Consider the following 25728-nt stretch of genomic DNA (forward strand, 5'->3'; position numbering starts at 1 on the left):
GGGCCCGGCTCGGTGGCGGCGGCAGCGCCGGGAGCCGCCGCGCTTTGGAGCGGCGCCTGCAAGTTCGAGGGGAGCGGCACGTGCCGGCACGGCGCTGCCAGGCAGGGCTGCGCTGCCCCCGCTCCAGCGGACACCGGCTGGGCTCGGGCTGCTGCGAAGCCGCCACAAAACGTGCTCTAAAATCTGGCTCTAGCAAAGAGGAAAGGACGTGCAGCATCCTCTGGGCAGCTGATGGGGCTAAAATGCCGTCTTCAGGCAGCTGCTCGTCTTTCAAAGGCTTTGGAGTAAAAGGAAAAAGCAGAGTTACTTAGTGACTTATTTTTTCTAAACCTGGAGTTTTCTCTTCTTGCGGATTCGAGTCCTTAATGAGGGGCAGTGGCAGACTGAGGACAGTCAAACGAAGTTTTTGATGAGGTACCAAAAGTTTAGAGGTACGTTTGTAGTCTGCCCTGTTTTCTGATAAAATTAGGTCCGCAGCAGAGCTTTGTATTGCAGTATTTTTAAAGTCATAGGTTTGGGGGTTTTTTAAATATAGGGGGAAAAAAATTGGAATCCGAATAACCATCTTACATGCAATATTTTTTCACGGTAATCTAAAGATACTAATTTAATGCCCCCACTAAAATGCTGCATGTGTGCTGTTTAAAATGAATTTTGGGCAAAATTTCTCTTTAAAAATTTAGTTACTTGGAAAAAGAATATTGAGTCTTGCTTCAGTTAGAGTCTGTTTTCTTTTTTTTTTTCCACTTTGCAAGGCACTAGGTAATGCACACCAGTAGCAGCATAGTGTTTAAGGACGGCAATTTTCAATTACTCGGCTTCCTTTTTCTTCTTGGAGAGAAGCCTATGTGAATAAAAAGAAAAGCACTATATTCATTAATCATTAGCCATGCTGAATGTATTTGGCAAGAAAATGTAATTGGGTTGATTCAAATACTTGCATCTATAACAAAAGGAAGTGCATTTTTTTAAGTGCAAACTACATGGATATTTTAGCAGTCCTTTAGAATTCTACATATTCTGATAACAGTTTTTCAGTGTATCCCTTATAAGCCTGTTAGAACCATGAAATGAAATAAACAAATTTTTTAGAAGAGGGAGGAAAGTAGACACACAAAAATATTAGGGGTTGTGATTATGTTGTGTGCTTCTGGACAGAGATTTAAGGTATGTTGTAAAAGACCAAGCAGATGATTTACAGCAATTTAACTTCAGAATATATTTTTTATTCTCTTGGGAGTTTCATTTAAACCAATTTCCACACTGATGTAAAATCTTGGCAGGGCCCAGCTTTTGGATTTTAAAGTGTAATTCCTAGTGGCTTTATTATGGAAATGCTTCGGTCTTTGTACTTTTTACAGACTACTTCTATAGTACATTTAATTCATGTTTCATAATATTTAGTTTTCTAGTGCATTGGAAAACTTCCTTGGTTTCTTATCCTTTCTCTAATTTGCTGGACAGGGTTCAGCTGGAGGAAATGTGTTGTCATTTGTCTTAAAAGGGCCTCTGACTGCTATGAAATAATAGATCCACAGGCCAGTATTATGATTTGAGAGGAGTATACCAATAGAATAGGGAATGGAGTTTAAGCTCAAAAGTAAAAGGGAAAAATGCAAAATCTGGAGGTGAATTTGGTATCTTGTTTGTTCTCTGTTCTGTGGTGATGTCTTCTAATCTTTTACACTTCTGAAGTTAAAGTGCAAAAAATTACAGTCTTAAGGGGAGAATATGAGATTTTCGTATTTGGTTTAGTTTTATTTTTTGGGTAAAAACAGGGAGTATTATTGCCTTTCCTATTGTTGTTTAGATAGCCCAAACTGATACCATGTGAAGTTAATTTGTGAGTTGTTTTATTTTTCTTGTAACACAATGTTCTGGCCAACATGTTCTCTTTAATTCTGAAAATTCCTGAGCCTGGGTGCAGATTTGGGTGGGTGAAGACGGGCCAGCTGTCACACATGGAGAGCTGCACTCACACACCTCAGGTGCTGGGAACAGACCAGTCCAGGGAAGAGCCTGGGCATGTCTTTGACACAGGCTGCGTGTTAGGAAATGAAACTTTCTCATTTCAGGCAGAGCAGAAAGATGATTTTTTCCAACTGATTTCAAAGAAAACAGGTAGAGATGAAACATCAAAGTTCTTAATGACTGAATAAGTATTTTCTAGATTGATGGGTTTTTAGAAATTATTTATCCGCTTTTAGAAATTATTTATCAACTGCTGTGAGTCTGTAGAGTATCCAGGAAGCTTTGCATTTTTAGTTTGTAACACAGGCAAGTCAGCTAAGCAGCTGACACTGTTAAGGGGCACAGCAACTTTATGTGCTCACCAGTGAAGTTTGCAAAGAAATCCGATCATTCTGCCCGCGCAGTCACTGGTGCAGATCTTATTCCGGAGAGAGTCTTCCCTGGCAGGGGCACCAGGGTGACTTGAAGGAGAGTAGTGCTGAGTGCTGAACTGATGAGCAGGTACCCTGCGCTGGGGTGGAATCAGGGCTTCGTTTGTCAGGCCAGTACAGAGCCAGAGGTGAGCCCAAGACCAGGGGAGATTATTTCCTTGCTCTGGGGTCGTTCCATGTTCTCGTGCCTGCTTTTTACAGAGGTGTGTCAGTCAGCGCTGGTGAGAGCTCAGGTACTTGTCTTGTGCCATCATCAGGCCTGGACAGAAGGGTTCAGTCCACTGATGAGTTATAAAATATGGACAGGAACCTGGCAATAGTTATCTTTCTTGTGGGCATTCCTAAACAGAGATTGGTGGGAAGGCTGGTGGAAATTTTCTAAGCTATTTCAACCCAGGTGTATTTACTGTTAAGGTGGCATTTGAGGTAATAATCCTGACTACTGCTGTGTTAATGGAAACTCCAGTCTGTTGTTGTTTTGTGGAAGATGGACCAGATGAGTAGAATCTGTTGTTCCTAGACTGTAAGGGAATTTGTTTTGCTTTCGGGGTCTGTGCTTGAATCATTGGAAATATAACTAGCCTTTCTACTGACAGTGTCTCCAAATGAAAATTCAGTCATTAAAAACCACTTATTTAAGGAAGACGACTCCACTGGTTCCCTTATTAATGCACAGGATTTTTGGAATCTGCTGCATTTTTGTGGAGAGTCTGAGCTGCAGCCGTGCAGGAGGCAGCGCTGCCCTGGCTGCAGCCGTGCAGGGGGCTGCACTCCTGGCTGCAGCCGTGCAGGGGGCTGCACTCCTGGCTGCAGCCGTGCAGGGGGCTGCACTCCTGGCTGCATGCGGGCACTCCTGGCTGCCGCTGTCCCACTGCCCCGGGTGCTTTTCCTGCAGCGAGCGGAGCCGGGCTGCTCCGGGAGCAGACAGGGATGCACGCACCGCTGCTTCATTTGGGTGAGCTTTTCCCAGTCTGTCAAGCCTGACCTTTTGACGTGTTTTTTGTCATGTATCCTGGCACCAGCCTCCCAGCACGTTGGTAATTACTCAGTGTTTTTCACCAGGAAACAAATGCCTATGGAAAAATATCTTGCCATAGGTTTTATAAAAAAGGTAGCTTGCAAATTGAAGCGTGTTTAAATTTACCTTCACTGTGGCACTATTGAAAGTTAAATCCAATTTAGCAAATACTCCAGTACAGAACTTCTGTTGACTAAATATTAACAGAATCTGGCCTTTGGAATTGCTAGCTGACAGGCTGTTTTCTTGCTGCTTTAATTTCATATGACTGATCTGAATGACTTGCTTGTACCTAAGACATTTGTTGCATTACATTCACAGGATAAGATTGGTTTGAGGTTTATTGCTGAAATGTACTTTTCAGGCTCTTTGAAAGACTCTCGAGATTTAAAAGTAAAAGAGGAAATCTGTCTTTATGTCTCGCTCTGTGAAAATCAAAGGCAGTTGCATGCTCTGTACAAGTCTCAGTTGGGGACACTCATTTCAAGTAAGGAGATTCTGTCCTGTTTAGGTCAGCAGAAACCGTGGGTGCTGAACATCTCACTAGATCAGACTCTTTAAACTTGCATCCAGCTCTTGCCTAGCTAAAATGGTGAGCCTGGTCCCAACGGCTCGTAACACAGTCTTAAAAATAATTCTTCCCGGATAATTCTGAATAATTGGGGCAAAACTCAAGCAATCTGCAGACACAACTCAAGGACTTCTGTACCCTTTTTTAATGAAACCAAACAAAATGACTCCCTGAGGGGATGAGGTGGTAGAGGAGGGTATGGAGGAGGCTGGTGTTGGGGGGTGGGCTGTGGCAGATCTGAAATGTCCCCGTGCTTTATTCAGTGAGCTGTTGGGGGGTGTCAGGGGCAGGTGGCAGCTGGGTCGCTTGGTGCAGGGGAAGGGCCTGCAGCCCTGCAGCCTGGCTCTGCAACGGGGAGCTGAATGTTTGGTTTGGCATTTTTTAGTTTGGGGAGTAGTGTCTAGAGACCTTAGTGAAGAACTGAGTCCTCTTTATATCAAGTACTTCCCCACTGTGTGTGAAAAAGACTGATTGCTTTACTCATTCACATGTAGAGGACCTAGCATGTTTGGAGGGTTTTTTCTAGGATGATGTAGCACTCAATTTTAACCTTAAGCTGTTTGAAATCTTTTTGCTTGCTTCTCTTGCCTACAGTGCAGTGTAAAAATTATCACTATTGTGTAGTAATTACCATCAGGATTGTTAGTATTTCGTCTTCACTACACAACAGAGTTCTAAATTGGTATATTTTATTCTAAACTATATGTATTAACTCAAAATTGGTGAATCTTTGTGCCTCTCCTGAGTAGATACATTGCAATTCTCTATCTAGTATTGGAGGAAGTTGAGATGCAGCATGTTCTTTTTTTTTCCTTTCCATTCCCAGGAGATAAGTTTTTGTAGTGTGCAAAATAACTGCATATGACAAGAATGTTATTACAGTCAGACTTGATACATTTTAGAATGTTTTTCTCGGGTTTTTTATTCACAATGAAAGGAAAAACTATTCACCTTTCTTGTATTTATCTGTGAGCTGTAATTTGCAATTACAGCTGATAACTCTTGAGATCAAGCAGCAGTAGTTCTCTCCTTTTGTGGTTTGTCTTTTCCTTGAGGACTGATATCTAAGGGATATGCACATAACTAATGGTACAGAAACTGTCTTCTTCCTTTTTGAAGATCAGGGTTTTTTCTCCTTTTTGCAATAAACATTAGCAGGGGAGGGGAGCACTCTGTCCTCCAAGAATAACTAAGTTATGCAAAAAAAAGGTGTGTCTGTACCGTGCAGACCTCTGCTTTTTGGATGGAAAAAGGCACTGACTGGAAAGTTGAAGCAGAAGCCTTTTAGGGGGTCTGGAGATGGACTTTCTCCTTGTGCTTCATCCTGTAAGCTGCCTGTGCTGAACAAAGTCTGTAGCTTGCTGGAGGCATTTAGGCTGGGAAGTTCTGCAAAATACAGGTTGGCAAGCTGGGTGCAGTTTCAGGCTGTTTCCCAGTTGCCTGCACCTTCTGCTGAGAACACGAGGGAGTGATTCAGGGCGGCAGTGACTCACGGGGTGTCGTGCTGCTCCCCTCTCCACAGTGGGGGTTAGTGCAGCAGGGAGCTCTCTGGAGAGCTCAGTGCACTGCAGAAAGCCCCCTGAGGTACCACCACTCTGCTCTGGGCTTCTCTGCCAGCACAGGTTACTGATTCCACTCTCCTTGAAAATGTCATTAAATTAGCGTTTGCTTCCCTTTTCAGTGCCAGGGGAAGGTGAAGCAGGCATGTTGACAGGAGCAAATGGATATGCAGGGAAATCAGTCCAGTGCCATGCCAGTTGGGACACCTCTCTCAGGTTCTCCCAGCACTCTCTTGGTGCCTGTGTGCTGCCGCTCAGCACGGAGCTGGTCTGCCCATGCCCTTGCAGTGTCTGCCATGGGTACTGCTCCTCACACTCTCTGGCTGCAGCTTCATGTGAACCTCTGACACCTAAAGCTCTCGATGCTCAGGAGCACGGAGCTGGTCTGCCCATGCCCTTGCAGTGTCTGCCATGGGTACTGCTCCTCACACTCTCTGGCTGCAGCTTCATGTGAACCTCTGACACCTAAAGCTCTCGAAAGTGCTCGATCCCCAGAGAAGTCTGGGGGCTGCCCAGCACAGTTGTAGCTGTGTTTTCTCGGTGCTGTCAGCGAGTGCAGCTGGAGCACTTCATCTCAGAGGGGACTGGCAGGGGTCAGCAGCTCCCATTGCTGCTGCCCTTGCACCTGTGGCTCAGCTCCACCACACCTAAGCAGTCAACTTCAAATTTCACTGTGTTTTTTGTTTTCTTTCCTGTGTGATTGTGACTGGTGCAGGACCCATCGCTGCTCGTGGCTCTCCTGTTTGTGTGATTCCAGCCTTTGGGCCTTTTGTCATGCTGCATACATAGCCATCTAGGCTAAAATCAGTGTGGAGAGAGGTATAATCATCCCAGCTTTCATTTTAAGAGCATTTATCTCAAAGCTTAATTAAAGCTGCTTGGATGTAAATAAGTCTAACCTCTTCTCTTCTGAACAATGCAAATAGAATAGTCAGCATACTTATAGGGTATCAGCCGTGTAATTATTGTGTACTGTTTGTGTTCTTTGAAATACTGTGCTGTTTCTTGCCACTGAATCCTGGGACAAAATGCTTCATAAAACCATCTGCGTGACTCTTTATATATGTACTTTAGAAGAAGTTGATCATTCTCAAACAAAGGGATGGGAAAGTGGCATTAAGTATTTACATAGACAGATACACTGTGACAAAGGGTTTGTCAGAGTGTTCCTTCAAACTGAAGGGACCACAAGGTGGAATTTAGACTGGTTGCCAGAGAAGCAGGGTTGTGTTCCTGCATGCCAGCCTTGCTTTTCACCGGCTCTGGGTGGTGCTGGTCAGAGGCGCTGCGGGCACCCTGCCCAGAGCCCTGTGCTTGGACCTCCTGCCACCTCTGCTCACACCTGGTGTGTGCAGAATACTTTCTGCACTCTCAGCCAAAAAAGAGAAAAGGTCCTGTCGCTGTTTGCACCTGCTGTCTTCTGCAGTGTGCTCTGATGTTCTAGAACTCCTAAAGTCTTTGCTATTCTCGCTGTAGTTTTGTTAACAGCGTGAAGTGGGGAGTGATGCATTATGGCAATGGCTTCTGCTTCCAGCTCTTGCAGATACTGAGAGCTCGTGTATTTCACTGGCTCAGCAATTTCCTCCCTTCATCCGAGTATCGTTTGCTGTTTAACGCCTTGTACAATTTACGTGATCCAATTAGAAATCAAGTTCCCATTTCATGTGGCACTTAATTCACACTTCTTGTGAGACTGCCAGGGATCTGAGGAGGTGATACTGTGCCATGGGTTAAGTGTGCCTAAAACTTACATAAGCTTATGTTTACCTCATTCTAGTTCTGAAGAGAGGATCACTCTTGTCCAGCCTCCTCTGCTTGGCCCTGTGCCTAGTGTGACATGATTCAAAGGGTCATTTATCCTCTTCTCACCCCAAAAGAAGGTTAAATTCTCTCTAAGCCCCAGGTGCTCTTCACCTGGAGCCTCTAGTCTAGGTAGAGATTTGGAAGCCAGTAAAAAACGATCCCTAGTGTGGTCATCAGAGCATTTGGAGTTTCCTTTTTGTACATAGATATTCACATACTTCAGTTCTGGTGAAAATTTGAACAGTATAAATTGCTGTACTACTTGGCAGGAGCAGCAGTAGCTGCTGTCCTCCTGTAACAACTGCAATGCTTCTCATAATGGGTGCATTTTCCCATTTGGCTAAATTAATTAGCCCATCTTTGTCTGTGTTTGATTTGTCAGAGTAGCTATTGTGAGAAAACACACATTTTCTGGTGAATTTGCAGTTATTTTTTGCTCAGCTTGGGAATTAATTTACCCATCTTGGGCACTGCAAAAAACTGCTTGTTGTAGAGTGCCTCTGCTTTTTCCTCTCCTTGGACTACCTTCTTCTAGAGTCCTGTAGAATGGGCCATATGATGGGACCTTATGTTACCAGTTTTGGAGCACATAAATATAAGTGAAACCACTGTCCTGTACAGGTTTGGAATGTCAGGCTGGAGCTCTCCAGGGCTGGGGAGGTATGTTTGCCATGCTGCTGCAGGGGCACCCTCTGCCATGTGGAGAGGGGCAGCTTGTTTGTGATCAGCTGGAAGAGCTGAGCTCACGCTCAGCGTTGTTTTCTGTCAAAGGGACACACCCTGCAATTGTTAGATTGACAGAGATGCATTGTGTTAAATTTTGGGGAGAGTTTTTCTCCTACCGTGGGTGCCTTATTGAATTTAAAGAAGTATTTGCTTAAAATATGAGTACATAAAGATGTTTGTAACTGCTGGACAGATTCTTGTATCAACAGATAATAAAAAAAAGTCAGACAGGTTAATTAAAGAGCCAGAAATGTTTCATTTGAGAAAGCTCATATACATAGGCGCCTGCTAAATGGCTGAGGCAAACAGGCCCAGGGCGCTGCTGCCTCCCAGATGCGGCGGGCGATAGCAGCGAGCAGCCGGGCTGGCAGCGCCCCTGGCACGGCTGTGCCGCGGGGCTGGGCAGGGGCCAGCTCGGGCAGCTGAATGAAAGAAATGGGTTTTCTATTGTTCTCTTCAAGGAGGATCAAAACTCCTGCCTCCCGCATGGGGTGCTTCCTTGGACACTATGTGTGAAGCCTCTCAGTAACATGAGCTGTATTTCACTCTTGTGTTTTTCTTGGTGAGTTGTTTAATTGCATATGATAGAACCTGGGTGAGCGCTGAGAGCTGACTTCTGCCTGAACCTGAAAAAGGCCCCGAAAATGTGGTGTTTCTGGTATGGCTATGGCTAGCTCTGTCCGGATTTCTTAAAAATCTGCTGGTATTTCTGGGTTTAAGGTTGCATTTCCGAGGCAGAAAGGTGGAGTGCAGCGCCTGGCTGCCTGGCACGGCAGGTGCTGGAGTGCTCCCTCCTTTGCGTACACCTCGCTAGCTCTTAACAGCACTTCTCCTTTCTGAGCTGCGAATTGTTTTGGAAGAAGAGCAGTCAGTATCTGTAACAGATTTGTTTCATTTTAAATACTTTCTCTCACTTACTAAAACCATCTAAAATTATTGTATGTTTTTTTCACTTTAAAATCATAACTGGAGATTATAATGTCCAGCATGGTGCCTTTCTCTGGCCAGCACACTGACAATGCACCTTTAAACTACTTGGCTTGGAGAGGACCATCAGTAGCAATACTGATTTTTGTTGTGGAAACCTAGAGCTCAGTATGGGGAAATGCTCCCTCCTTGATGTCACTGTTCCAAAATATTCTAATTTTCTTCTGATGTTTTCCCTCTCAACCACAGTGTTTATACTTACAGAAGGGAAAAATAGCCAAACATAAAGGTCACTCTAAAGCAGAGACCTTGTGAATACCAAAGTTTCACTCCAAAGAATTTCAGCTCGTAGGATCGATTTAAAAACCCTCACAGAAGTGCTTCAGAATGGAAGTGCTTTTTTTATGTCACACTGAAAGCTGTAGCATTTAGTGGTGGTAAATTTGCACTTCCTAACGTGTCATTTCTGCCAGTGTTGATTACTGTTTTGCTGCAGAAGTAACTAACTTTGTAATTTAATCTGCTGTGGTATTGTCAGCCTAAAATTTGATGTGTACATGCTGCATTATGAAAAATTGTACTGCAGAAGCTGCTTCTGGCTCTGGAAGTCCCTGCACTGTAAAGTGTTGGAGGCTGGCAAAATATCCAGGAAGGTACCGCTGCCTGTCTCCCTTGGTTTGTCCTGTTCCCAATGCAGCCACTCCTGGTCACTGCTGGTTACCAGCACCATCCAGAATTACCTAAAAGAGAGTGAAGAAATACATACTTGACTACGTAATTATTCTTTGTGTTAAATATACTCAGATATATTAGCCAATGCTTGTATTAATTTGCAATACCTGAAAAACCTGATCAGGCCTTGATTTTTAATCAACTTATCAGTCCAGAAGAGTAGCACAGTTCTTCTGGAAATTCTTAAAACAAGTTACTAGGAAATCTGACTCATAAAGCAAACGTCTCATGAAATTTGAATGTTTAGAAGGGAAAATGACTGGCAGCTCCTCTTGTAAGTGTGCTAGTTGCAATAAAGTATAAAAGTTCAACATCAAAGAGATCACCGCTTAGTCTGTGGTGTATTTGTACATCAAAGAACAAATACAGGACAAAAGGAACTGCACAGAGATACAGTTCATCCTTGCAGACAGGTCCCCGTGGAATGCTATAAAGAGCTGCTTTCATAATGTGGAAATGATCTCTGGCACATCTTCATTTCTGATTTGGGGAATAGGTAAGAGTAAGAATTAGGAGCAGTGTCTCAGAACCCGGGCATGCCGATGCACTCGGTAAGAGCGTCGGGGCTTATGTGATGCCAGCGCTGCAGGTCGTGTCTCCCTGTGACTCAGGTGTGTCAGCCTGGGTGACAGATGGAGCTGTGTCTGCAGCAGTGCCATTTCACTGGGGAGGGTGGGCCAAGGGGGTCCCAAATGCTCTATTGAAAGGGAAAGGTCTGCTTTTTCACTGATGTGTTGTTATGCCAGTGCTCAGGTACTGTGTCGTGTTGCCCAGAGGGGTTCCTGGAGATTCTCAGCTGGACACAACCCTGAGCCTTATTTGACCCTGCTTTGAGCAGGGGCTGCACCAAGCAGTCTCCAGAGGTGCCTCCAACACAGACTCCTCTTATGATCCATGAGAAAAAACTCTTTTGGAGTAAGGCAGCTGTCTGCTTAATATTTTTAATTCTGGCCTCTCTTAGTACAGCACACAATTCAGCCAAATATGTAACCAGCTCAGCACAGGAGAAGTCCTCCATCTGTTTTTTACTGGTTTTTTGAGCTTTTATAATGTGAAACCTTGATGTATTTCTATTGATTTGTGCTTTGAATAGTTTGTTGTGATTCTGTCGTTTGGTGGGGTTTTGTTGTTTTTTCTTATTAATTCTTATTAATCTTGAATTTCCCCTTAAATTAGAGAGAAAATTTGTGTATGTCTGCCTTAGAACTAAAGAAAAGTGATCTTGGGTATGTAGAGCATATGCTCTTTCAGGACTAGACAGGTCATGAGAAGTTGGTCTAGGAAATTGTTGGACTCTCACTGAGCAATTGGTGAATTGTATTGAAGGCAGTGGAGACTTCGCTATTAACTTGAATGTATCTGTTTTAATATTAAAATGATAAGTAGGTCATATCTATTCTTCAGTTCCAGGCTTTCTATTAATTTGTATCTCTGTAAGTGATGACTGCATATGTTATACACAGAAATGTTAATCATAAGATCCAGACTAAATCTGAATTCTCCAATGTTCAAGTGTGCTTGGATCAACCATTTTAATAGCAGTTCCACCTTTTTAGGAGATAGTATTGTCAGCAGACTAATTTCCTTTACTGCAGAACTAAAAATAGTTACAATCTCGTGGAATCATTAAGAAATACAAAGGGTTTCTGTTAAAAACCCTGGGGAAACCTGATTAGGCAGACTACTGTATAATTAATTGATGTGGTAGTACACTTGGAGAAGTAGTGCATCAGTAAACAGAAGTCAGAATGTAAAAGGCTAAGAAGAACTGCTGGGAATTGTGTTAAGACATCAAGGCTTGAAAACAACAATTTGAGCACCTCAGGAGAGGCGAGCATTTGCATTTGGTGGAAGGACAGAAAATTCTCCAAAAGGCCGGAGCGGGGGCATCTGTGAAGGAAGGCTCAGACTTGTGCTTAGCACTTCCTTTGCCAATAAAACACCTTTGCTACTACTGGTCACAGTATTTTGTACTGCCTTCAAGTTGATGGTCTGATAGCTCCCTAGGCTTTATTCTTACATTTGTGAGACAGTGTCAGGCAAAGTGTTGTTGGAATGTTCCTTTTGTTAATGCTGTGCTTTAAATACATTTATTCTGATAATGAAGATATGACATGGATCACTGATTCGTGCCATTGTTTGTCTTGTTTGCTTTGAGACTGAAAGTAATTGTCAGCAAGCAGTCTGTAATTATCTCTTTGGAAAAAGTCAGGATCCTCTGTAATGTTACTGCAAAGAGGTGCAGCAGTTGTGTATGTACAGATCTGGGTGGCTGTGATGACGACATGAATTAATTCTTCTTCCAGAATTATGTTTAAAACCAATCCCTGCCCCACTGCAGCAGTGTCACCTGGAGAAGGACATTCTGGGACAGTGCATGTACCATGGCAAGGCCCTGTGGCCGAGCAGGAAGAAACAGGAGCTATTGCCATGAGCTTTTGGCCCTTCAGAAGTGGACATTTTTGGGATTTTGAGGAAGACATTACAGGGACGATCAAGTCATGTTTTTCTGTTTAGAGAACAGTGTAATGCACCTGTTTTTAAGGAGGCCCATTTCTGTGTCTGTTGTGTGGCTGATGGGGAGAAATGGGCTGTGCTTGAAGAGCTTCACCAACGAAGTGGCTTCCCTGGGTCTTGTGTCACGCTGGGTCCTTCTGGTGGCACTGGCTGCTCGTTCTGCACACAGGGGCACTGGGAGGGGTTGAGGATGCTCCGTGTGCTGAAGGCTCTTCTTAGGGAACGATAATAATTGGTTTTAAACAGTGACCACTGTTGTCAAGTGAATGTAGTGGCTGTGCCAGTTCCTTGCTCTGCAGAATGAGCTGCAGACATGTTTGTGCCGTGCTGTTTGAAGAAGGTGGAGCTTTCCTCACTCAGTGCGTCAAGTCCTGACCTGCTGGCTGGCACGGACTGTGTTTGGACGAGACAAGAGCTTTACATCGTAGAAAGACTAATCAAATGAATTCAATTTATATGCTAAATTGAAGGAAAGTTCACTTTTGAATTACCAAAAAAAAAATCCAACAAAAGACAAAACACACCAACAATGAACTTTTTGAGGCTCCTTCCCACCTTCAGAATACCCGGAGTGTCAGGTTAACAGTTGATGTCACAGAGCGTATGTATGCTCCTGTCCGGGGACAGTTGCCAGCAGCTTGTAAAATCAAAATCCCAAAATAAAATCCTTCAATACTTGTCTCTTTCCCCTCATTGAATTGAATTGAAAAATTTCTTAGGGAGGTGCCAGCAAAAATATTGTGGGGTTGTGTGGCTTAACTTCTTGTCTTGGCTGTTGCCGCAGCATTAGCGATTGGGTAACTGCGTGAAGTTCAAATTTTGTTTTAGTGGGGGTGGGATCTCTCTGTGTGTGAATGAATATCCTGAATGAGCAACGTGCACAGATGTCCAGCTTGTCTCTGTGGAGTCTGAAGTTAAAGTTCCAGGAGCATGTCCAGAGCTGGCATAAAGCTGTGTATCTCACATGAGAAGCGCTGCCATGGGCCGGTGAAGGCATTAGTTCTGAACTGCAGTCAGTTTTTGTTAGCCAAGCATTTTTTCATTGGTGGAAGTTTTAGAGTTTCTGAGGACTTTTATCTGTTTCTAGTGTGAAAACACCTTAATAATTGAAATTACATAGCACGACTTCAAATATAATCACCAAATATAATGTGGGAGAAGAATTAATTTAATTATAATTAATTCCAGTTTTCAGAAAATGCTTTCAAAGTTGTTTAAGCTGGATACCAAAACGGTTATCACTTTGGAAAATGTTCCCAGTCTCCAAACATCTCAGTGAAGTGTCTATTTCACAAAGGACTTATTTGATCCAGCTATCTAGGAGATTTATCCGAGGAGACAAAACCCAGATTGCTTGCTGCTAATCCAGTGCTTTGCAAACAAGATTTTAATTTTTATTCCCTTTACTTGTTTTTCAAAAATTCCAGCAGATATACAATGGGATGGTTTCTTCCCATAGATAATTAAGCCCATTGTAAGCAATGCCAGTAGAAAGTAGTCCTGAGATTCATTTAATTTTAAGTACCTACTCATTTTTTTCCTTTTGAAAGTAATACCATGTCCCAAGCAATTTGAATGCTCATAAATCACATTAGTTGAAGGGGAGACATGATTCCAAACTCAGTCTCTTTTAGGCATTTACACTTCTTCTCAAGGATGTTTTGTTGTCCCAAAGGCTGTCTGGAGGAAGTTGTCCATTGGATCCACAGCAAGTGGCCCCAAGGTTGGTGAAGCAGCTCCTGTTTGTATTTCTGTTCACGTGAGTGGAGCTGCCTGTGTGCACCAAACATGCAGCTGTTCCTGCAGCAGTGCAGCCTGAGCTGCCTCTGTGCAGTTCCTGAGGAAGAACTCTTCCCTCCTTTTTGCTGGGCCAGTAATGCCACGAGGGCTCTCAGTGAAGCTGTGCTTGTTACTGCTCCTCAAAATCACACCATTTTCATTATGAGATCAGATAATTGAACAAGCTAATCAAAGGGGATTTAGCATGGCCTGAAAGAATAAAAAGTTCCCGTACAAAAAAAATGAAGCTGAGTTTAAATACTGTTGTTTTTCAGGGAAAAGAGCACATGATACCAGAACACAGAAAACCAAAGGACTGTATTCTAAACAGACCAAATTCCTGTACAAAAAAAATGAAGCTGAGTTCAAATACTATGTTGTTTTTCAGGGAAAAGAGCACATGATACCAGAACACAGAAAACCAAAGGACTGTATTCTAAACAGACCATATCAGCCGTGCTGGGAGAATGAAAATGAGCATGTATTTGTTTACCTGCCCACTAGTGCCATCACAGTAGTTCCAAATACATTGTTCATTGAATTAAAGAACCCACCCAAATGTTTTAAGACATTATTTATTAACAGTGACTGGTTTTAATGTCAAGAGAGGGTAAATTAAATTGGTTACACAATTTATCAGCTGCTGCTAAATGTTGTGGATGTTATTAGTCATTAAGTAACCAACAGTTAGTCTGGCAGTTTATTAAATCTCAGGACAATGTATGCAGGAATCTCTCCATGTTTTCTTTATGAAGTGGAAGAGCACCTCAGAATAACATTAGCAGTATGTAGACGTGTAAAAATTCTTCCCTCTGTTTTTCCCCATTTCACTCTTATTGACTGCTTTAAACAAATCTTCATTTAGGTTTTTTTAATGAAAACATTTTTTTCCTGTAGTGAATCTGCCAGAAAAAGTAAATTGACATGTCATGGAATGGCTTTGTGACTTGCAGGGTGTTTATTTCCTTGTTTTAAGCAGATGCAGAAGGTGTATTTTGATGCTGTTACACTGTGATGGATGAAAAAACTGCGCTGACTTTTATCCAGGAGAGGGAAGCGAGTTGTTTTCTTTCAAGGGCTGTAGATCAGTTGCTGTCTTACAGAAGTAATACCATGAAAGTGGGGAAGAACTCCTCTTTGATACTCAGGTCTTTCTATTTCAGTTGGTACAGTAATGGGCTTTTGAATTAAAGGTTTGTTAAAGCTTGTATCTATTTCAGAGTATTGACAGCCACAGCGGACTCACTGAGCCAAAATTTATATGTTTATCCAAGCCTCTTAAAATCAGAATTTATGGTGACTGTACTAATGTGTAAGCTTTAATACCACTTTTATATAGAAGGCTGCTATTTGAATTTTCAGTGAAATAAATTTCTTTACAATATGCCTTTGAGTTATGGTTTATAACTGGATTCATATAAATGAATGCTTTCAGCCCAATGCTGTTGAACTAATTCCATTTTGAAGTCATTAATTATATTTAGCTCACTGAAAAAAAGGAGGGGGAAGGCATCAACTAACCCTATATAAAAGTGACAACAGAATTGTTTCGTGAAGGAGCTTTGGGCCTCTTAAACTATGAAGAGTGAGTGGTTTGGGTTGGTTGGTGTTTTAATCAAAAGTGAACAGAAGCTAGATAATGCATTGCTGTGCTGCAAAAACATTTCATTTTGAACAGCCATTAATACAATTAATGCTTTTTGCTTTTATCATGTTAAGGTCTTTGCAATAAAATCTGGCTATGCAGTGACCCTACTTGTTTGTGCAGGGAAAAAACCTTTTTTCTTCATCCTAAGTCCATTAGCTCGTGTCAGATTGGTAAATTTTCAAGGTAAATTTCTTCTGATTTATGTTCAATTGAAAAATTGTTGCAGTCAACTTACGGCAAGAAAAAAAGCTTACAGCTTTGACTTCTTATAGTGTGTGTGTATATGTGTGTGTATATATATATATATATAGTGTGCACCTTTAGATAGAGTGCTAACCGGTCATCAAAACTGAAATTGGGCTACAACCAAAACAAAAACCAAACCAAAATTCTCGTGCAGTTTACGTGAGCCTACTTATTACACTTTAATAATAAAGATTTTATGCTTCCAAGAATTAGAGGACATAATAGACCTGAGCATTGCTCATTGCAGTTTCCCCAAAGACAGACTGGGAAATAGATACACTATCTATATTTTTAGGCTGGAGCATGGTACTTATGCCATTTCCATCTATATTCTTCCATTCTGGCTATTCTGTTCAGGTGGATGCAAGAATTTTCCTGCTTGGAATTCACATTGCCCTGGGATCACATAGGCTGCATGCAGAACTGTCATCTTGCTGAAGTGCTGTGTAATTGCCTGATCCTCTTTCCTTTGCTGTCTAGTTTCTTTTCTTTCATTTCATTACTTTCATTTCTTCTCCTTCATGTTAACGTTCTTCATCTGTAATTCACTTTCTTGTGTTCTTCTTTCACTCTCTTTTGAAAGCAAGCTGCCAGTGCCTTATTTAATGTCTTGATCAGTGTACTGAGGGGTAACAACAGCACTGTGCATTTTAGGCCTTCTTAGCCAGCTGGTTCAGATCAGGGTGAAAGGGTGAAAGACAGAGCCCTGTGGGACACCTCTGTGCTGTACCTTCTAGCACTGCTCTCTGGGTTCTTCAGGAGACCTTGGCTCCTGTAGTAGCCTGCCGGAATAGTTCCAACAACACCAGAGGGTCGTGACAACTGCAACAAACTGTCTCTCCATCTGGACCTCTAATTGTCTTTCCATCTACCAAAAGTCATGTCTGGTCTCTTAAAGCTCTGCTTCCTGCCCACCATCCCCAAAACACTTCTGATTTCATCAGCACCTTGTGGCACTGTGTGCCAGGGGCACCCCTGGGTGATCATTGGCACCCTCAGGAAACTTGTTCTTGTATGTTGTTTTACTTGAGACGAAACTGATGCTCTCAGATTTGCTGTGTTGGAGGAAGGAGGTGTGGAATTACCCTGCCGAGCTGCTGCAGTTTCTGAAACATTTGATTGTTCACCATGAGCTCCCTAAACATACACAAACTGTTCTGGTTACCAGAGTGATTAACCAGAAATCAACCGCAAAGTCGATTTTAGAAAAGTCTCCATAAAAGCTCTGCCATGCTTGTAGACTCCCAGTAAATCTGAGTTTATTGAAATGAACTAGCATGAAGCAAGGAAGATGTCTGGACTTCCTCTTATGTCCTTTTACAAAACACAGTGGACATCACTTAAATCACATACGAGGTACACAGAGCCAGAATTATGGTGGAGTGGTATGGTGGAGTGAGCTGGTAACAGTAGTAGGCAGCAAGGAAAATGCAGAAAGTGATACAGTTTTGTATCTTCCATTAAAAATTGTTGGAATGGGGACCCTCTTTTTGTCTGCATTTTTTACATATTTTATGCATGAGGTCCTCATCCAAAACTGTGGTTCCTCAGCCCTACTGAAGCAGCAGTGGTGAACAAGCTTCTCCCACTGTCCTTGCTGCTAACTTTATCTTCAAGAGGAGAACCCAGGGCTGGCATGTTTGCTAACTCTGATAGCCAGGAGATTTTATTTATGGTATATCAGGTGGCTTAGAACAGTGGTCTCAAAAGTCGTGCACCCTGTCATTTAAAAATAAAGTCACTGCATGTAAGAAAGTCTAGTACATCAAATGATTTTTCATTCATTCATTGAAGTCTCATGACAAACTACTGACTTAGGATAAAATATATTTTCCACTGGTCCATAAGAAACAAAATTTATATTGGACAATGCTTTTCTTTTTAAATTGCACATTTCATAGTGTGTTTCCATATTCAGCCCCACTCCTCTGGTTTTGTCCAGCTCTGGCTTTTGGAAACAAATGGATATAGCTGATTCTCAGCTGTTGTTTGCAAATATTCCTGGTGGTTTTGATCATGGATATAGCTTGTGTATATATCGTGATTGTATGCATCTAACATGCAGCTTATCTGGTTTTTCAAACAAGGGAATCTCCAGACTCAATTCAGAAACTACCTGTGGGTAATAGCAGGGAAAGCCCATTCTTCAAACTCAGCATTCCTCTGTTCTTTGTTTCTCTGTTTCTAGAAGACCTTCACGTAGAGCTTTGCCAGGGATATTTGAGTTAACTGGTTTTATACTGGCATCTTGCTTCAGTTGAATGTGGTGATTATGGAATGTTTCTTTCTGTTGTCTTTGAAACCTGAAAGTACCCCAAATAAACTAAAACGCAAATAGAACCACTAAAAAATATTAGTCAATAATCTTACAGCTTTCTGTGTCTCTGTGTATTCTTATTTCTTTCTTGTTTTGTGCTTTTTTTAAAAAAAATTATTCAGTACTCAAGGGTTGGCAGTGCTGTGAAGTAGAACAGTGAAACATAAATATTAATTGTGGTAGAAAATCGTCTAGAATCTCATTCTTGTTTTACTTGAAAATAATACTCAATTGTCTTGGCCGTGCTGGAACAAAGACAAGACCTAAGGGATGTGCATTTATTTGGCTGCAGCTTTATTAACACGTTTGGGAGCAGTGGCTGGCAGTAAATCACACCGAGTGAGTCACTGCCTATTCCTTGATCCTTCCCACCTCTCCGGAGGGCTGCTGCCAGCCCGGGCTGGCTCCCCGGGCTGCAGGGCCGCCACAGTTTGTGTGTCGGGCTGAGGGGAGGCTCCTTCTCCCAGCCCCACAGGGTGGGAGCCACGGCTGCTTTTTCCCAGCTTTCTCAGAGAACCACTCTGGCCTGACTTGGGTTTTTTTTCCCTCTCTGGCAAAGTGGAAAACCGTGGGAATGTATCTGAGACGGGCACTGCCTAGGAGTGGCAAAGCCTGTGCCTTCCCACTGCTCTTCCTGGGTAACACCTGAGCTGGGAGGCTCCCTGGCACAGACGGGCTGGTAATCCTGTGTTTGTTTGGGCTCAGACTGCTCTCTTCGGTTTGGGGAAAACTTAAATTTTAGGGGCACAGATGAAAATTGCAGCCCAATTGATTGTTTTCCATCCCCTCTCACTCGGGCAGCCACACACCCGAGGTATATCTGCCCTGCTACTTTGGATTGTGACTATAGCTTCTGCCTGGCTCTTTCCTGCAGTCTCCACTTGCAATGTAAGAGTGTGTTGGTCAAAAATTTCCTGTCATTAAGCTCAGTGAGACTATTCAGCAAAACAGCTAAATGGGTTAAAAAGTTACTGTTGTTGCCTTACTGGGGGGAATTCAGAGCTTCTAAATTCTACTTGGGTGCCCTACTAGTGACTATTTCCAAAATGGATGTTTTAATTTAGTTTAATGTAGCAGTGACAAGCAAGTTTGTCAGGGCAAGGAGCACTTCTCCCTTCCGTGACATAAAAAAGTGATTCCAAAAAGTGGAAAGCTGCAGAACTGTGACGGCTGTATTTCTTCTTTTCTGTGTAAAGATGATAAACTGCCCTTGATGGGACTGAGGTACAGGCAGGCTGGAGCTCCCTGAGCTGGCCCCATTCCAGCTGTAGGACTGTGGAAGCCAAGAGGGAAGCCCTGGTCGTGTTTCAGCTCCGAGTTGTCCATTCTGGGCCAGAAGTGTGAAGGATCAGACAGGCCCTCCCCCCTTATGTAATTCTGCACAATGTGGAGTCGAGTCTGTGTTTTAGAAAAGTGGTGGTGTTGATTAGTCAGCTGGGCATGAAATCATAGGCAATTTATTTTTAAATAAACTTAATGACAATATTTGTGCGTGCTGATTTTGAATGTCATTCATGTTGCAACAGTGCTTTTGATGGATTAATTACATCATTTATAAGCAAACGCCAGACAAAGACGAAGTTCACCTGAGTTTTGACTGAGAAACTAAAAAAATTGGTTTGTTATCTGTGTCCTGAGAATTGTCATCAACTGGTCTTACTGCTCAGGTATTTGCCTTACAGAGAGATGGTCAGGTGGAAACGAAGCAAGTGAATTCACTGGTGCACAGCAAGTGACAAATCCATTTTCCAGTCCTGGATTATGGTCTTAAAATCAAGGCAGTAATTGTTTAGTTCCTGTAAGCAGCAAGCTCGTATGTTTCAAAGAAAACTAGAAGTATTTGCTGTGTGGGCTAGGTGATAACTCATGACAGAAGTTCAGCTGTTGTTTGAAAGTATATTTCAGCTCCTACTTTAGATCCTGAAAACTGTACTTGCAGACTTAGTAAAAACTTTCTGTTGTCTTTCAATATTGACTGTTTGAATTAAAGTGTTTTTTTAAATGACCTGATTTTAAAAGGTCTTAGACTTCTAGGTAGAGTAAATTGCGTGATAGTGAAGGCTGTAAATCTGTCAAGTTATATCCTGTACCATATGAAGAAAAGGAAGGAAACAGCTAACAATTTGTGGTTTAGTCCCTTCTCACTTTACCCTCTTTAGTCAGTGTAGGCAGAACAAGAATTAGTAATGCTTGGTCCTCTTTCTAGTCTGTTTCTGGTCATTTTAGGATGAAAACTGTATTTTATTTAATTAGTTTTGTGCTTAGATATTGTACTGGTTGATGAATACTAGAATATAAAGTTATTTGTGGACTTTGTTCTAAGCACAGGCAAGGCACTTGACACTGTATAAACAGAAAAATACATGGTCTGCCCTGTTGAGCTTATATCTGGAAATGTAGGATAATCAACATGGCATTTGTTGAACTGTCTTTGCGTTCTCCATCAACTTGTAAATGTATATTTATGAAAAATGGAGCTTCCACCACTGAAGTCTTTGTTCCAAATGTAAATGTTTTCTAAATGTTTTAGAATTTCTCCAGTGAAAGTTTGTCACGATGGCACATACAAATTGTGCTGAAAAGTGATGGTGGCATTTCATTCCAAGTACAACAAGTACAAGGAGATGCCCTACATTGTATGAAATCCTTATGTTGTGTTACTAAGAAGTACACAGTCTTAAAAAAAAAACCACTTTGAGGAATTCAGTAAACTCTGCTTTCTGGAATTGTATGCAGATTGTATCATCACTTCTGGAATGTGTTTTTTTCCCTGGGCCAGGGCTGCCAGACAGAGCTCTCTGGCAATCTCTTTATCTGTAGGGTTGTCTATAATGTTAATTAGTGAACTCTTTGAAAAACCGGCTTCCATGAGTTAATTTATGCATAAAACATCACTGAGGGATGTGTTTTACCTGTTTCACAAGTAGGGGACTGAAGCATAGCTTAAGGGACGTGGCTTGGGCCACACAAGAAGCCTGTGTCATAGCCAGGAATCAAGAGATTCACATTTCATTGCCTAACCACACAAATTCAGAAAATAAATAGTTGAAGAAAAGCAGATGCAACACTGAGGATTTGAGTCTTGGGCACAATTTACAGGGTGCTTAACTCTCTGCCCATACAAGCAGTAGGATCTGCTTTGGGAGGCCAGCAATGCTTTTGCATCCACAGTTGTAGAATGGCCTTAAAAACCAACTCACTCCAACCCCCTGCCATGGGCAGGGACCCCTTGCACTGTCCCAGGTTGCTCAGAGCTCCATCCATTCTGGCCTTGGACACTTCCAGGGGTGGGGCAGCCACCGCATCTCTGGGCAGCCTGTGCCAGGGCCTCCCCACCCTCACAGGGAGGAATTTCTTCCAAATACCAGATCTAACCTTCCTCTTTCAGTTTGAAGCCATTCCCCCTTGTGCTGTCACCTCATGCCCTTGTCCAAAGTCCCTCTCCAGTTTTCCTGTAGCCCCTTTAGGCACTGGAAGGTGCTCTGAGGTCTCCCTGGAACCTTCTCTTGTCCAGGCTGAAGAGCCCCAGCTCTCCCAGTCTGTCTCCATAGCAGAACATGCCGCAGCATCTCTGTGGCCTCCTGGCCTTGCTCCATCCAGCAGGTCCAGGTCCTTAATGCCAGAGGCTCCAGGCTGGGCTGCTCTGCACAGCTTGGTGTCATTGGTAAAGTGACACTCTCATTGCTGAGAGTGCACTCAGTCCCACCCTGTGCGTGTCCAACAAAATTCCTCTTGGTTTGGGTGCAAGGTACCAGGCTGGCTGCAGATGTTGTAGTCTGCCTTGTGTTTTGGTAGTGCAGGATTTTCACTTTCTATCGATGCTTTTTTTAAAACTCACTGGTACAACTTCATAATAATTGTTATTTATGGCTCATGCCCTCACCCAAACGACTAAAAAAAGAGAATTTGAGTGTTAACCCTTTCCAGGGAGTTTTAGACGATCAGCCCAATGCCTCAAAATCTTAATACAGGAGCAAAAATCCTGAGGCTGGTATTTCAATTTAAAGCTGTCTTTGGGAATTCTTATTTTCCTTAGGTTGGTGTTTGTTTTTGAATATGTGCTTCTAATCTAGCAGGGACATAATGAGCTCTTGAGACATAATAAGCTCAGTAAGACTTGAAACACTGTTTACCACTTGAAGTATTTACGTGGCTTCTATTCCTATTCATGTATCCAAGCACAATATGGTATTTAATAGATCCTCACAGATAGGAAGCCTCTAATCCTAATGTTCTACAGGTATGAACTGACTTACAGAAAGTGCTCAGCTTTGTGAAGCTGTTCAGTCATTTAACTCGTGGTGTGTTCAGCAAGTTCTGCACATTTTACAGGAGTTCAGTGTGTGCCTAACTCTGGAACAGTTCCGTGGCTCACACACACAATCCTTGTTAAAGCACAGGGACTTGGAGTCACATCTTTGCAATCCTGTAGTAGCAATCCTGAGCTAGCCTGAGAGGAAGAAATGTTTCCCATTTGCTTCTGAAGGAAGGCAGGAAAATTCAGGCTAGAAGGAAAGGACAGGTTGTAACTGGGAGGAAAACAAGCTGTTGGAGCAACTTCTTTTAGAATCAGGATGTGTTTTCTATCACTTGATGGCTCTGTGTGCATAATGATGGAACTTAAAAAAGAAGTGCCTTCTAGTATAGCTGGTCTGTACAAAACCTGCTGAGTGAAATTCCATCATCTCTATCACACAAAAGGTGAATTTGATCATAATGTTATCTACCCACCCTCGTGTTTCTGTTTATGTAAATTTTCCTTGAACTGATTCCATCATACTGATGGCTGGAAGCAATGTGTTCACAGAATTTCTTTCAGTCCTAATCCTGTGATGTTTTCTATCATGTTTCATCTCTCCTTGTCAGAAATTTTGGAATTGGGAATATGAGGAAGGAGAATGGGATACAGTCTATCCCTAAATGTTGTACAGCTATATTAGCACATTGGCACAGTGCAATTATTTTTGCACATACAGAAGACGCCTCCCTGTAAATTCTTTGTGACATAAGGTTTCTGACTAAAATTAGGTCATGGCTATTTCATTGTTTAGGTGTCCACCCACGAGGGAGCTACAGAGAGCTCTTTCAATTCCTTGCAATCAAGTAAGTAGCAGTTACTCTCATTTATCCTCTAAGGAAATAGTCCACCAAAAATAATATGTTGATTCCTTAGCCCCTCCCTGTCACTAATCACTCAGCTCTTGTAGCTAGGGACTGACTTGGCCTTCAGCACCGGAGTGTCCAAGTGCCTCAGTCATTAATTTTCAACTTACGACACTTGGGTGATGTAAGAAAGCTTTGTCCTCATTTCACAGCTGAGGAATTGACACATCAAATAAGTGACTTGCTTAAAGATTCACAGCAATACTGCCCATAGAAACCAATGACTTATTCATAGACTATTCTGTTTCTTGGAAAACCAACCCTGTGTTCCTTGTCCTTCTGCCTGCTACCCCAGATCTCCTCGGACCAATTTAGCAGGCCAAGGGTTTAGGCCTGTGTGTATTTTAGCCTCCCATAAGCTGGCATTGCCAAACAAATGTACCCCTCCCTTGTGTGAGCACAAGCAGCATCTCTGCTGTCACGTGGGGAATTAAGTCAGGAAACTGATTCAGGTTAAAGTTAATCCCCCAAGAACAGTTTCAACCTGAGTGTTCCTCATTTGGCTCCGGCAGTGCAGCTGCAGAGGCACCACCGAAGGGGGCACAGGGAGGGGAGGCTCTGCTCAGTGACTGGAGGTTTCTGCTGGCTGAAATGCTTGTAGAGTTAGTGGGGTCAAGTTCATGAAAACCTTAACCAAAATAAGTTCTGGTTTCTTCTATCTCTGGAGTGCACATCACGTTCTTTGAGCTTCCCCCATGTTTGCAGAGCCCAACCAAAGCACACGGGCAAACTGTGTCCAGAACACAAAGGAGGTTTTTGGATCAGTCTTTACTCTGGGGACTTTTTACATCTGCCCTGCTTGGCAAGTTTCTTGTGTGTGGCTACTATGATTAAAAATGCTTGATTCTGTATAAACTTACTCTGTTTGAAATGAAACTATTTCTGAGTAGTTGCAAATGCAACCAGGGAAGAAGCACAGTTGACAGGGTAAGTACATTTGTAAAGGGAATAAAGTGTTGTAAGTGTGGATGCCTCATCTCATCCTGCACCACACTGACCTATATGAGCCCACATTCCTTTGCCTTTCTGCCCTGAGTGGTTCCGTGGAAAAGAAGAGCAATTGGAATTGTGGGTGTGATTTTGGTCTTCAGGTGGAGCCTGTCTGCCATGACTTTCCATATGAGTCAGACACATGGGGAGAATCCTCCTATTTTGGTGATCCCTCTCTCAAAAGAGATGATCAGAGGGCTTCCCAGTTGCTGTGCTGAGGTGAACATCCAGCTTTGAAAACAAAGTACCAAATGCTGCTGCTTCATATGAAGGACTGCAGTGTAGGAGAACGTGTAACTGTGGAATGATGCCCTCCTCCTGACTAGTCAGAAGTCCACAAGAATTTATGCAGGGCCCTTGGCATGCTAATAGCTTGGTTGTTGATGACTAAGGCAGGAAGAAGGGTGCCAATGACATCTGAAAGGAGACTGAAAGGAATTCTTATATTTAAAAAATGCCTGCAGAAGAGAGCAAAACATCTTTTAATGACTGTTGTTAGTGTCTTTAATATGTCTTTAACCTTTTCACTTGAACTGCCCAATGAACCCTGACATTTTTTTTTGCCATCTTTATTGCTGAACCCCGTTCCCCAACTTTTCTGCTTTTTTGTGTTGTGGTTGGAGTGTGAATCCTGGCTGAAGAGAGTGAGAGGATGTTGCAGATGGTTCTCTGCCATAAACTGCTGTTGTCCTCTGGCCTGTGTCAGCCATGGCCCCTGTTCCAACCCAGCCACCTCAGAAGCCTCAAAAGAAACGTGTGTGGGATTGTTTTATTTGGGTTTTTTTTTTTGTTCGGGCCTTATTCAAAGGTTCAAGATTGGGGCATAAATCTGTTGAATTTTCTTCCTCAGCTGAACACAGATCGTAACATTTAGAGCACAGCCACTTTGTGTAGCAGGAACCTAACAAGAACCAGATTTTAACATAATCACTAGTTCCTTTGAAGGAGGCAGTGTTAGCAATTATGATCTAGACTAGACATTGGTAAGAACTTAACAAATAATTATAGGCTTCCTAAAGGAGTATAGTATGAGTAATTGCAGGTTTAAAAATGTTATTATGAGGAGTAGTTTATACCGAAACTTCATCCTGCTCTTTGAAACCAGAATCTGTAACTCTGATCATGCCACAGCAAATGCTTGCCCTTCTCCACAGAAGAATGTAGACTTGCCTTATTGTACAGCAAATGTTCTGTGGTACATTATTTAAATTAGCATATAATAGAAACCTAATTGCCCACTTGGGCCCACAGCTTTAGCTGGTGGAGATCAATGTGCTTCCACTGAAGTCGGTGTAGCAATGTTGATTTTCACCCTTGAGGATCTGGCTCA

General features: G+C 42.6%; 1 protein-coding gene across 3 annotated transcripts in view; it reads left to right on the forward strand.

Moving 5' to 3' along the window:
* The window catches only part of RORA (RAR related orphan receptor A), a 354043-nt gene that overhangs the window by 282898 nt on the left and 45417 nt on the right, over positions 1–25728 (forward strand). The window lies entirely within an intron of this gene.

The sequence above is a fragment of the Onychostruthus taczanowskii genome, unplaced genomic scaffold (assembly GCF_017590055.1).
Source record: "Onychostruthus taczanowskii isolate IOZ18803 unplaced genomic scaffold, ASM1759005v1 scaffold6, whole genome shotgun sequence".
NCBI lineage: Eukaryota > Metazoa > Chordata > Aves > Passeriformes > Passeridae > Onychostruthus > Onychostruthus taczanowskii.